The sequence below is a fragment of the Benincasa hispida genome, chromosome 8 (assembly GCF_009727055.1).
Source record: "Benincasa hispida cultivar B227 chromosome 8, ASM972705v1, whole genome shotgun sequence".
NCBI lineage: Eukaryota > Viridiplantae > Streptophyta > Magnoliopsida > Cucurbitales > Cucurbitaceae > Benincasa > Benincasa hispida.
The window spans coordinates 33,968,819-33,982,921 of NC_052356.1; positions in this window are offsets into that span (position 1 = coordinate 33,968,819).

Genomic DNA, 14,103 nt, shown 5'->3' on the forward strand with positions numbered 1-14,103 from the left:
AGCTTTTGTCATGCATATGTTGCGAGTCTCGGAGGCCAACTCCTAGAGTGGGCCCAAGGAGGCCCGTGGGTGGGATGGCTCATACGTAATGGCACTTTCCATGCTTGATCTTGTTGGAGTTGGCATGCAATTAGCATAAGCAAATAGAATTATTAAGCACTGTAATTCAAAAATTTTAGCAATTAAGAAAGCATGCTCATAATAGAAAAAAAGGATTTGAAGATATACCTTTGAAGACCTTCTTCAATCCATAAATTCAGCTCCAATTTTGACTCCAAAAGCATGTTGACCACCAATGGATCTTCTGTACTATTCTTTTGGATCTTATTTTGAATTGTGGGATTCAAAATGAGTTCTAATTTTGGGGAATCTTTGAGGAAAATGTCTGGTTTTTTAGCTTGAAGAGTGGAGAACTATTTTTTCAGCAATTCAACTGTCAAAACCAAATTGCTTGGCCATCAAGACTCCTCCCAAAAGGTTGACAACTCTTACTTGGAGGATTTGGTGGAATCGTGAGTCAAAGTCCACTCAAATTGGATTTTTCCAATTAACTCTCATTTCCTTTTAAAATTGAAATCTAAATTAAAATCAATTTTTTTATTCAATTTTAATTTTTTTAAATTCAAATGAAAATAAAATTGATTTTGAATTTTCACAAAATTAAAAAATTCAATTCTAAACAAAATTAATTCAAATAACTAATTTTAAATAAAATTTATTGAATTAATTAAAATAATTTAATATTCAATATTAAATTATTAAAATATCAATTTCATGATCATGAATAGATTCATGTATTTAATATTTAAATCATATTTAAATATTATCCAATTCTCCAATTTCATTTAATTCGTCAATTAAACGTGTAACTATGTCGTATATAATTACTGATTCCCTCAATTTGTATTTGAACATTTCAAATTCTCTCATTACGTTATTCTAAGGTTTCCGCCCGTGAGCTAGTAGGGGGACCTAATGGACCTCCAGATCATGGGCTCTAACGATCGAAGATTAACTAGCTAAACTCTTTAACCTAATTAACCAACAGTCGTTAACTACCGGGTCACTTCAATAAAGCTCAGTAGTTTCACTCCTCTCACTGTAGATATAGTTGTGTCCACTCGATATAGTCATAGTCAGTAAGTCAACCCTTCATAGGTTGTTTGTAATAACGACGGGGTAAAAAAAAAACTGTTTTACCTCTAAGATTACAGGTTAAGGTCAAGTTAGCTAGGTCATCGCTTTGAAGTAGGTAGTCTCGTTATAAAGTAAGAGTGACTAATTTCTTGGTCCGATCTTATAAAGTAAGAGGACGCCTCCACTCGATATAATAAAATTCGAAGTTTAGGGATTGAAATAGGATTTAATGTATATATATATATATATGTATATCTGTATATATGTACATACATATATATACATATATATACATGTATATATATGTATATATTTTGAACTTACCATATCACCAATTATCTATTATTTTCTTCTAAATTTATATCTTACCTAACCAATTGATATTACCATTAATTAATTTGACTTTCCTTGATATATTGTTATATGTGTATTCCTTCTATATATTGGTCTGTGTATTTACTAACGGTAAAACATGGTCAGCTTGAACATAATTCAAATAATTAAAACATACATATAGATTATTAACTAAGAGGTCATAGTTTCGAACCCTCACACTCTCTTGTTAAAGTTAATACAAAGTTAGTATAAAATATAAAGACTAAAAGTGAGTCTTTTGTGAAAAAATCGAGATTTAAAGTGTAAATGTTAATAAATTTATGAACTAAATTAAAATAAAATTCAAATCTCAATGATAAAATTGTAACATTTTGAAATTTATGAGACTAAAGGTGTGTTTGGTTAATTTTGAAAATAAGTTATTTTGGAAAAAAAATTGAAGTGTTTGACAACCACTTAAAATAGATTTAGTTAAAACAAAAATAACTTTTAAAAAAACAATTTTTTACTTTAGTTAATCCAACCAGTTTTAAATTAAAATTTTTTTTAAAAAAATTAAAGGACTTAGAAATTATACCTAAAATAGTGGATCAAAAATGTATTTTCCCTATAATTTATTAAGTTATTTCTCAGTTTTTTTAAGAGATAGGAAGTACTTTAAAAGAAAAACCAAAACTAAACAAAATCTATAAATAATTTAGACATTTTCAAGTAAAAAAAATTATTATTAAAATTTAATTTAGACATTTTATTTTTATATTATGTAGGGTGGAAGATCGGGCTTCTAATGTTAAAGTGGAGAGAAATAATTTTATGTCTGACTAGAAGATAAGTGTATATTACCTTTTAAAAATTGATGAATTTCTTTTACATTTTGATAAATTATTTCTTAGATTTAAAAATTAAAATCAACGGTATGACTAAATTCTATTCAATATAATTTTCATTTAAAAGAATTACCGGTTCTCTAGGTTTATTTTATACAATCATTTGCGTATCCAATTTTATTTTCTTAAATTAAATAAACACATTCTTTAAAAAGGTAAAATAAAATAATGGACTTTTTTTTTTCTTCTGTTCAAGACCTTATGTGTTTATATATAGCTGGAAGATTGGGAGTTAAAAAACACTTTCCATCTCTAAATTTTAATTTTCATAAAGTAACAATTTAGTCTCTGAATTTTAACTCGTAACGATTTAGTCTATGTACTTTCAATTTTTTAACAATCTAGTACTTAAACTTTAGTATGTAACGATTTAGTCATTGTACTTTCAAATTTATAACAATTTAGTCCCTAACATAAAGAAAAATTATCAAAGTTATATGTCAATTTTATTATTTTATGATGTAGACTTTGTATTTTATAAAAATATTGACTTTCTAATTAGTTTATCGGTTTATTTATGCAAAAATTTTATTAAATTTTAACAGTAATTTCTATAATAAATACTACATTGTTACAAATTTTAAAGTATAAAGACTAGTTACATAGTAAAGTTTAAGGATTAAATCGTTACAAATCAAACATTAGAGACTAAATTGATAGGATTAAAAATGATTTTTAACCTATATATATATATATATAAAAAAAAAAGAGAGAGAGAGAGAAAAACCTAATTTTCTACCCAACAAATTAAATATACACATGAAAAATGACAAATGATCAGATAATATGTATTTTTTGTTGTTATGACTTATGATTGAATTGACAATATAATAATCAAATCCATTCACACTCTTCTATATTTTTCTTCATTTTGATTGAAATGATAGTGGGTAATTAAAAGCAACACATTCTATATTTTTCTTAGTTTTGATTGAAATGATAGTACATAATTAAAAGCAACACATTTTATATTTTTTCTTCCTTAATAAATGTAATAATCAAACTCTATGTTCATTGGACAAACAATGTCTTTTTCATCTTAATTAATGTAACTTCTATATATGGTCCCTACATATTTAAGAACACACATGTACATATACATGCAAATTAGTTGAATTTGCAATTTTAAGTATAGTTTTGAATTGAAAACCTCTCAAGGAATTTGGTGTTTGACGTGTTTTATTATAACACGTATAATTAAAAATATGAGCTATCTATGTTGGTTAGTATTTATCACATTGAGTTATTTTATCAGTTTGAACTCTATTATGTGATTTATTTTAATTAAGACTCTAGATATCTAATTGAGTATGGGCTTAATGGTAGAAACGCATTTTTAATTAATTAGGGTTTAATGGAAATCCTGATTGAAATAGTATATAAAGAGACTTTAGAGCTACGGTCTTCAATATGTCAAAATAATATGGGTCTCTCTATAATCCCATATAAGGAGAGATCTTATAAGTATACAGAATTTTGATTGAGAAAGACAATAATCATTTAATAGTTACCATCAATCTTGTAATGAAACTCAGTGAAAGATCTTAGAGATAAATCTTATTAATATAGATTATATGAAATATTATCTAACGTTTGGTCCTTTAACCATTTTTATATGTTTAAATTTTGTCATAAAACAAGATGCAGCCTTTTTCAAACTTTGGAAGGTTTAAACATATAAAAATAATGGATATATTGTGACCTTCCATTAATGTGAAAATTTATATTATATGGTGTGTTTTTATGAAAGTGGGGGCATAGAGTTGAATGAAGATTTAATCTCATCCATTCAATTCATATAAGCCCCAACAACCCTCACCCAATCCCTCGACCCTACAACTTGCCTATTATGTGAACTACCTTTAATTTTTGTATAAGGTTACTTTTGGTAATTATTTTATTTTTTATTTTTATTTTTGAAAATTAAGTTTATGGACACTACTTTCATTTCCAAATTTCTTTATTTATTATCTAATTTTCACTAATTGTTTAACCAAACCAAATTTTGAAAATTAAAAAAAAAAAAATAGCTTTTAAAAAGTTGTTTTTTATTTTTAGAACTTGGCTAAGAATTCAACCATTATATTTAAGAAAGATGCAAATTATGGTAAGAAAGGTGGATGAAATATGCCTAATTTTTAAAAGCAAGAACAAAGAACCAAATGGTTACTAAACGGGACCTAAATAATTTGGTCTACGAACTTTTAGATTTATGTCAAATAAGTCATTAAAATTTAAAGAATTTTAAATAGTTTTTGAACTTTCAATTTCGTGTATAGTATTAGACTCTTGAACTTTTAATTTTGTGTTTAACATTGTCTTCAAAAACTTTAGAAACGATCAATAATTAAGATTTTTTTAAAAAATTACCTATAAACATACTCATTTCATCTCTAAATTTCTTGATTTGTTATCTTCTTTTACCAATGTTTTCAAAAATCAAGCCAAATTTTGAAAATTAAAAGAAAATCGCTTCTATTTTTTATTTTTTTTTTAAAACTTGGCTTTAAAAATTCCATTTTTGGGCTTTAGAAATATGCAAATCACTTTAACAAATTGAGAAGAAATAAACTTAATTTTCAAAAATTAAAAAACAAAAAAATGAAATGGTTACCAAACGGGGCCTAAATCTTTAAACTTTCGATTTTATGTCTAATAGAATTTTCAATTTTGTGTCTAATAGAGTTATTGGTCATGTGATATAATTTCTTAGAATTCATGAAGACCCTAGTAATAATCGAAAATAGTCAAAAGTTTAAAGGAAATTATAAAAAATAACCTTTTTAAGTTTTCATGTTACAAAATTAGCATTCTTTTTGAAAACTCAACTAGAATAGTTTTTCTCGATCTATCTCGCACGAGATCGGCCACTGAGATTTAGTTAAAAAAAATATATTTTTTTAACGTATCGATTGTTTTGGGGTTTTTCGGTACATCTCGCAAGGAAAAAAATTTGGTAAGATTTGACAATGAATCTCGGTGTTAATCCTGTCCGAGATTTCTCTGAGAAAACTTAAATATATCAAATTTCAGCGTTAATTATGCCTGAGTTTTATTGAGAAAGCGCAAATATATAGAATCTCGATGTTATTTTTCCCGAGATTAACATTGAGATCCACATAATTACACAAATTTCTAAATTGATTTATTGATTATCTAAATAATTTACCAATTATCTTTTCAAATTTCTCCAAATTGTGTAATATTTGGTAGTGTGGTTTTTTATTTTTGGAAAGATTTGGGAAGATTACGTAATAATTAGAAAAATTAACAAATCTCAGTATGTAATTTTGATAAGATGTATTGAGAATGCTTAAAACAATGGATAAGTTAGAAAAAGTTTTTTTTTTAACAAAATCCCGGTGGCCGATCTTGGTGAGATGGATCGAGAAAAACTACTCTAATAATTTTTGTCATAAAACAAGGTGCAGCCTTTTTCAAATATTAACAAAACATGGAACGTCACTAAAGTCCCGTCGAAGAATACCTTTTGCGACGTTTTTCGAGAAACGTCGCAATTCGCAATGAGAACCATTTTCGTTGCAAAAGCTTGCTTTTGTTAAAAAAAAATATTCACTTAATTTCTAATAATGACGTTTCTTGCATCTTTCCTATTTTTTGTATATCAAATCTAATAAACATTTTACATGTATAAATAATCGAATAAAATAAGATAAGACCAAATATATTTATAAAAAGGTTTAAAATTAATATATACACGTGTAACAACTTTTTTGTGTAAAGTTTTGAAATTACAAAATAAATGAAGAAACATAATGCTTAAGTGTAATATCTTAAGAAAACAAAAGAAACATTACTAAATTTTCTACCCACAAAGATGGAAGAAGTCAATTAACAATCATTCATTCTTGTGTCGTCAACAAGGATTGGTTTTAATCATGCACATAACATACACAAATTTTCTCTTATTTCAAATCCAAGTAAAATCACAAGAACAAATGTATAAAAATAATCTACAAATGTATAAAAACAATCTCAAGCATAATAATCACAAATTCAACTAAGAGGATAAGATCAATATGTAAAATATAACATCTTAATGTCCAATAGATTCAATAGGATTAAAAAAATAGACTCCAAATCAATTGCACAATAAGACTAGAATCAAACTTAATCACACACAAGAAACTCAAAATTAAACTAATTATACATTTGGGCTTATCATAATTTAGTCACACAAAACCATGCTTCAAATCATACAAATAAAGTCCAAATAAAACTTTACTCACACAAATAATTTCCAAATGAAACTATTGAGTACACAATAGACTCAAAATAACACTTCAATCACACATAGTTTTCAATACACAAAATATACTCAAAATAATGAAAGCTTATTTGCAATTCCACGTATAGAAGAAGCACAGAAGAAAGATGTCGGAACCTGGACACCAAAATGTAGACTTGAGCAACTCTACAAAAGAATAATAATTAAAAAAAAAAATACAATGAATCATAAGTAGTAGTTTGGTTCCAATTTTATAATACGGGTTTTGTAACAATTCAATAATTAGGGAATAAAAATGTTATTTAAGATGTTATCAAATGTATACTAAGTCAATACTATAAGCATTAACAATCATAAATTAATATTTACTACTATCACAACTAAAAATAAAACAACCCCTCTCCCCCTTTTAACATGAGGAGAATCACATTTACCAATCATAAATTGTGTACTATCACAATAACAAAAATTTCAAATTACTTGAACATAAATCACACAAATAGACTTTAAATAATACAAATATTTCTCAGCAATAAAGTTTAAGAAAAAAAAAATATAACAGAAAATCTTACATACCTCCAAATGCATAATCAGAAAATAATTCAAGCTCCAACGATGTTCTCTAAATAAAAAGGAAACGAAAAGCTTAAGAGAAAACTCCCACTACAAGAAATTTGACCTTTGATGTCGGTTGAAAAAAACCAAACAATAATGTACAATATCAGTTTCTAAAAAAAAAAAAATTGATCTTTAATGTCGGTTTAGAAACGACATTGTAGCTACCTATTTATTCTTTTCCTCCTTAATAAACACAAGCAAAGGGAGGAGAAAACTTTTAATCCTACGTAACACCATGGCTAAAGAGAAACACTTTGTTCTTTTCATTTTCTTTTTCCTTTCTTTTTCTTCATTTCTACCATATGCAATCTAATTTTATTGTAAGTAACTATATATATTATCACCTTCATAATAAGATAAACCAAACTTCAACCTGAACATTAATCCTGGATTTTGAATGTGTTAATGAAGCTCTTTCCTTCCGCAAGATCATTGCTAGAAAGAAATTTTAGAAAATCATTGAAGCTGCTGTCTTTATACTTTATAGAATTTTGTTCATCCACAAGTTCATCTGCATGCTTCATTTTCTTATCCATTCTCAAGCTATGCAGACTTAGTAATGGAGATTGTTTGGTAAAAATTTAACTTTTAAAACAAAGAGAGAACCAACTTTTTTTGTTGGAGAATCTCACATTGGAAAATTTGGTGTTGGAAGTCTCCTTTATGTACTCCAATCTTGTGTTTTAGGTTTTGGCCCCAAGGGGTACCCATGTTTTGGAGGGAGTGAGGAGATAGACCAATGTGGGTTCGGTCCGTTTCGTCCGCCCATCCGTAACGTCCCCGCACGTTTCACTCCCTACCGTTCGACGCTGAAGGCTTATAAAAGGTGAGGCCTTCAGCAGTTCATAACACACAACATTAGGGGGTAACGGTGCATTTTCGATCGGTTTTCATTTGGCTGTTTTATCCTGGGGACGATGTGGCAATTTTTAGACCTGCTTGCACACTTGAGCAGAGCCGCGAAACGTTTTTGCAGGTTTTACTCTTCGCTTGACCGCCGTGCCTTGGCGGTTTACAATTTGTCGTTCTAAGGGCCTTGCCACCGTTTCCACTCTCTGATCATGAGTTTGCAACTTTTTTAACATATTTTTTAACCTAGCATAAGAAAATTAGTCAAACTCAACTGTTTTGTAGCTTCGTGGTTTAGTGATTGGATTAAAATTTAGTCCAACTCTCTGATCATGAGTTTGCAACTTAGGGTCCGTTTGGATTGACTTGAAAAAAATGTGTTTTTAAAAAATTCATTTTTATTTAAATATTTTTTAATAAAAATCGATTAAAATATATTTGAAATGTTATTTTGAGTGATTACCAAATACTTCAATTTTTTTAAAATGATTTTTTTTTTTTAAATTAAACACTTAAAAATATATTTCAAAAACAAGAAAATCATGTCAATGGAATCATTTAAAACGTGAAAAATGAAAGAAAATAACGTTTCACATCAAATTCAGCGCCATCTTATAATATTCCGAACAAAATGATTAAATAATTTTAGATAAAAATATTGATATATTCTCAAGACATAAAACATTGATATTTTATTAATTCCACGCAACGACTTTGAATGGTACCCTAATAAACGATAATTTATAGTATTGGTACTCGTTTGCTAAATAAATTCATTGACAGGGCATATACAATTCTCCTCTTTGAAAAAATTCAAATAAAGTTTAATTAATAAGTAATAAAATATACATGATTGTGTTTTTATCATTATATGAGAGTACAACTCGACATAAAAATTAATTTATTGACTTAGTTTCCTAAAATAAAAAATGATCGATTACATAGTTATAGTCGTATAGAATATAAATTAGATTGAATGTATATAAATTTTCCAACATTTTACATTTAATTTTATAATTAACACTATATAGAATTGTTAGTAAGTCTTTTTTTTTTTTTAATACTAACAGCTAATTTTGAGTCCTACATTATTCTATTCCAATTAATAAAATATATTTTATAATATGGTAAATATCAATTTATATTCTTAAATTTGGCTATTGTATCAATTTAAAATTTAAATATTGTATCAATTTAAACCCTAAAGTTTGAGGATTGTATCAATTTAAACCTTGAACTTTCATATTGTATCAATTTAAACCTTGTCCTTTAATAAGTGTATTAATTTAAACCTCAAACTTTAATAAGTTTATCAATTTAAACCCTGAACTGTTATAAGTGTATCCAAATAGAACGTAATGGAAGGTTTAAATTGATACATTTATAAAGTCAAGATTTAAATTGATAAGCATATGAAAGTTTAGGGTATAAATTGATACAATTATTAGTTTTGAGTTTAAATTAACACGCTTATGAAAGTCCAAGGTTTAAATTGATTCAATTATTAGGTTGAAGTTTAAATTGATACAACTCTAAAGTTCAGGGGTCTAAATTGGAATTTTCCATTTACAATATAAAGTCTAATTGTTATTGTTAATAATTATAATAATTTATAATATAAAAATAATTTAAAATGATAAAATTACTAAAAATATTTACAAATAATAGTAAAATATCACAGTATCTGCCATTGATCGCGATGGACAATAAGGATAAACACATATAATAATCTATTGCTATCTATTGCAGATAGACAGTAAAATATTTAGTATATTTATAAATATTTTTATTATTTTTTTAATATTTGAAAAACGCTGCTTTTGATTGAAAATGCTGAAATTTTAAATTAGAATGGGAAAGAGATGAAAATGTCACGTTGAGTTGAATTGATGTATTGGGATTTTTGAAAAATGAGGAATGTGTAATGAATATTGTTAGGTAATTTACAACTTCTTGATCAATTCAAAATGGATATATATCAAAAATGTATAAATATTTTCAGCAACCAATAGGAGACCTTTTCTATTGCAAAATGCCAACGATTAGCAATTGTCAATTATTTAGATTAAAAAAATCCAGAATTTTCTTAAAGAAAGAAAAAAAAGATATAAACGACAACGTTTTTGTAGCAGAAACGGACGGGATTATATTTTCTTATAATTTGCACGTTTTGCATTTATCCTCTTAGAATTAATAAATTTATAATAAGCCAATTCTCCATTTAATTTAAATTTGTCGAAATGATTGAAGTTAAAATTTATAAATAGAAAGAAAAAAAAAGAAGAAAAGTTGGAATAATTGACCGGAGAAATGAAAACAACGTGTAACGAAAATACGCGGTGGCCGTGGCTCCGTCCGGCCGTGCAATTGTCGCCGGATCCTAATCCTAGACTTTATCAAATTATTATTATTTTTTTTAATAGAAAAAAGAAAAAACATCGTTAAAACCATAGCGAAGCTGCAAGGCTCCAAAATAGATATTTCCGTATTTGAACTAAGTAAAATTTGAATTTTATTTATATAAAAATCCGTCAGATATTTCAAAGCTCCATCGCAGCAGGACATCGAGAATTCCAAAATAATAATAATAATAATAATAAACAAAAAAAAAATCAAATTAACTAAGTTTAGTCGGAGTGTGTTGAAAATTCTATGCCAACTTGAGCATATATTAATTTAATTAAGTTATCTACGTATTTTTTACTAAAAAAAAAGTCATGTACATACTTCTCCTAAGACACTTAAAAAATAAATTTAAAAAATAAATAGACAGATTATAAAAACGACTTTTAAAGTATGGTTGTAATTACAATTATATCATCAAATTTTTTATTATAAAAATTGAGTTCTCAAACCTATATAAGTGTTAAAATTAAACCTTCAAACTTAAATAATTATATAAATTATATAAGTTTGAGGATCAATTTTTATCCTTTGAGAGTCAAATTTCTATTGTAACTTTGAACGTTCAATTTTAAGACTTTTAAAAGTTCGAGGACTCAATTTTTATAATTAAAAGTTTAATAATATAATTATGACTACCACCATATTTTAGGAAGGAAAATACTTATATGTATCTTAGATAACACCTATCTTTGTATATATCCCACCAAATTGTCCAATCATAATTTTTTTGAAATATTTTAATTCACTTTATGTGTGATGTTAGTGAAATGGGTGCATCGAGTATTGCTCTTTTAGAAATGATTTTGCAATTAAACAATGAAGCTACACCTAATCCATGCATGCATTTTTATGACCTATTTAGAACCTCATGATTTCGAAGGATTTCAATCAGGATTTCATAGATTTGAGAGTAAATTACTTAACTAACCATGTCAAATTCTAATTTTCAATTAACATATAATAGTTAAAAACTTATATTAATAACTTCTTAACTTTATTTTTTTTTCAATTGCCATTCAAACAAAAAATTTTAAATACATTCCTTTCAAATTTTTCTCATTAAAAAAAATAATTAATTTAAAATAATTTCTCGAATTTAAAATTACGTAATTTAAAATCATTTCTTAAATTTTATCGGTTGATTATTTCTCGTTGAAAAAAATCAATTTTTTTTTTAAAATAATGGCTACACACAAGGTTTAATAAATGGAAGATTCGCATTTCTTGTTAACGTGATTGTCAAGCAGGCACGAGAAGAGGGGTAAAAGCGTTTGCTGCAATGTGGGGGCGCCACGTGGAATCAGCAAAAAATTGAGTCAATCCAAAAGGTTTGACTAAGATCCGTACTAATTATTAGGGTTTTGAAATGAAGAAAAGAAAAAAATAAGAAAAAAATAAAAAGGAAAATAGGAAAATAAGGAAAATAATTCTTTTTTTGAGAGAGTGAGATGGGCAACGCACAGATGCTATCCAGACGAAATCGTAAATTCACATGCATGGTATCAAAATCTCTCTCTAACTTTATGAAAGTATTAATAAATTAATTATTTGATTTTCTAAAATTCTACTTTGGGAGCCCTTTTTACCAAATTCCTTTCACTTTTTGTTTAACAACTCAAATAAACTATAATCCCATATGTTCATGAATTATATATCTTATCAAAATGGATAATCTTTAGCTTTAGCATTCTAAATCACACTTTGATGGAATAATATCGATAACGAAATACGACTTTATGTAATCATAGAATAATTCAAAGATTCAAAAATATTAATTCTCGTTGACATCATATATTAAATAGTAAAGAAATAGCTTTATCACATGCTAATTAATATCTCGATAATAGTTTAAACCAAATTGAATTTTTTCACTCCCTCAAATTTTTTAAAATTAAACTTAAAAGATGGCTTAGAATTAACAAAACATAAATAATATTTGATATTTCAAAGATTAGTTGCTTAAAAGAAACACCAATTAATAACACACAACAATTAGGATTTTATACCTTTAAATTTTGGGTGTTTAATTTAAATCCTAAATTAACTAAGTGTATCAATTAGCCCTAAACTTTTATAAGTGTATCAATTTAAACCATGAACTTTCATAGTTTTATCAACTTAAACTCTCTATTGTGTTTTATTTGGATATACTTATGAATATTCAACGTTTAAATTGATATATTTATGAAATTTCAGGGTTTAGATTGATACATTTATGAAAGTTCAGGGTTTAAATTGATATAATTATTAGTTTGAGGTTTAAATTGATACAAATATCAAAGTTTGAGGTTTAAATTGATACAACACCTAAAGTTTAAGGTTTAATTTGATACAAATACCAAAGTTTGGGGTTTAAATTGATACAACCCTTAAAGTTTAGGGTTTAAATTGATAAAATCCCTAAAAGTTTAAGAATATAAATTGATATTTGCTCTTTTATTTATTTATAAAATTTGTGTTTGCATGAAAAAAATCCAAAATATATATTAATATTAGATTAATTACCATCTCCACTTATTTATAATACGAAACTGAAAATACACGTTTTGATCAATACGTATCTACTGTGATTTGATTTTCAAAAGAAATGACTAATTAAAGCATATATGAAATTCTAATTTTGTTTGAGCATATATTTCTAGCATGTTGTTTTTCAATATAAACACTAAATTTTAGAATATTAGATTGTTAAAAATAGACCAACAAGAGGGGGAAAATAATGGGAAAGACTTCAGTTTTGGGACCCAGCAATTGATATACTTTTCTTGACTCGTATCAAGAGTCATATTCCTTAATAATGCGTACAAGGTATATAAATAATTCGTTCACATAAATAGACATAAATTCAAATAGGAATATTGGAAAAAAAAAAAAAAGTTATCGACTTTTCATCAAGGCAAACTACATTTTAAAAATACTTCCCTTCGACCACTAAATTGTTAAATCATAATTTATCACGTGGTCAATTTTTAAGAAATAATTAGAAATAGCACGTTTAGGTTTTCACTAAATAAAACTAGCACGCTTTTTGAAAAACGTAAAAATAATTTTTCTTAATCCATCTCAAACGAGATCGACCATAAAAAATTATTTAAAAAATCAACATTTTCTAATCATGGATTGTTGGACCTTCCCAATATATCTTTTATGTAATCTTTTCAAATCTTATACAAAATCTTATATTATTTTCATATTTTCTCTAAATTCAGTTATGTTTACTAAATATTATATCAAATGATTACTTAATTTTTCAAATCTTCACAATTTATGTTTTCACAATTATATCAATTTCTAAAATTCCAAATGGATTTTTCAATTATCGAAATAGTCCAAATTGATTCAAACATTTTTAAATTTTGTGAAAGATAAAAATTTTCGAAAAATTGGATAAGATTTGAGATATATACCGAATCTTGGTGTTCATCCTGTCTAAGATTCTACCGAGAAAACTCAAATATATGAATTTCGATGTTAATTATGTCTGGGATTTCAACGAGAGCTGAAATATATAGAATCTCAGTGTTATTTTACTCGAGATTAACATCAAGATTTATAGTTTCGGTGTATAATATGATCAGATGTACCGAGAAAGCCCTTAACAATCGATAAGTTGGAAAATTT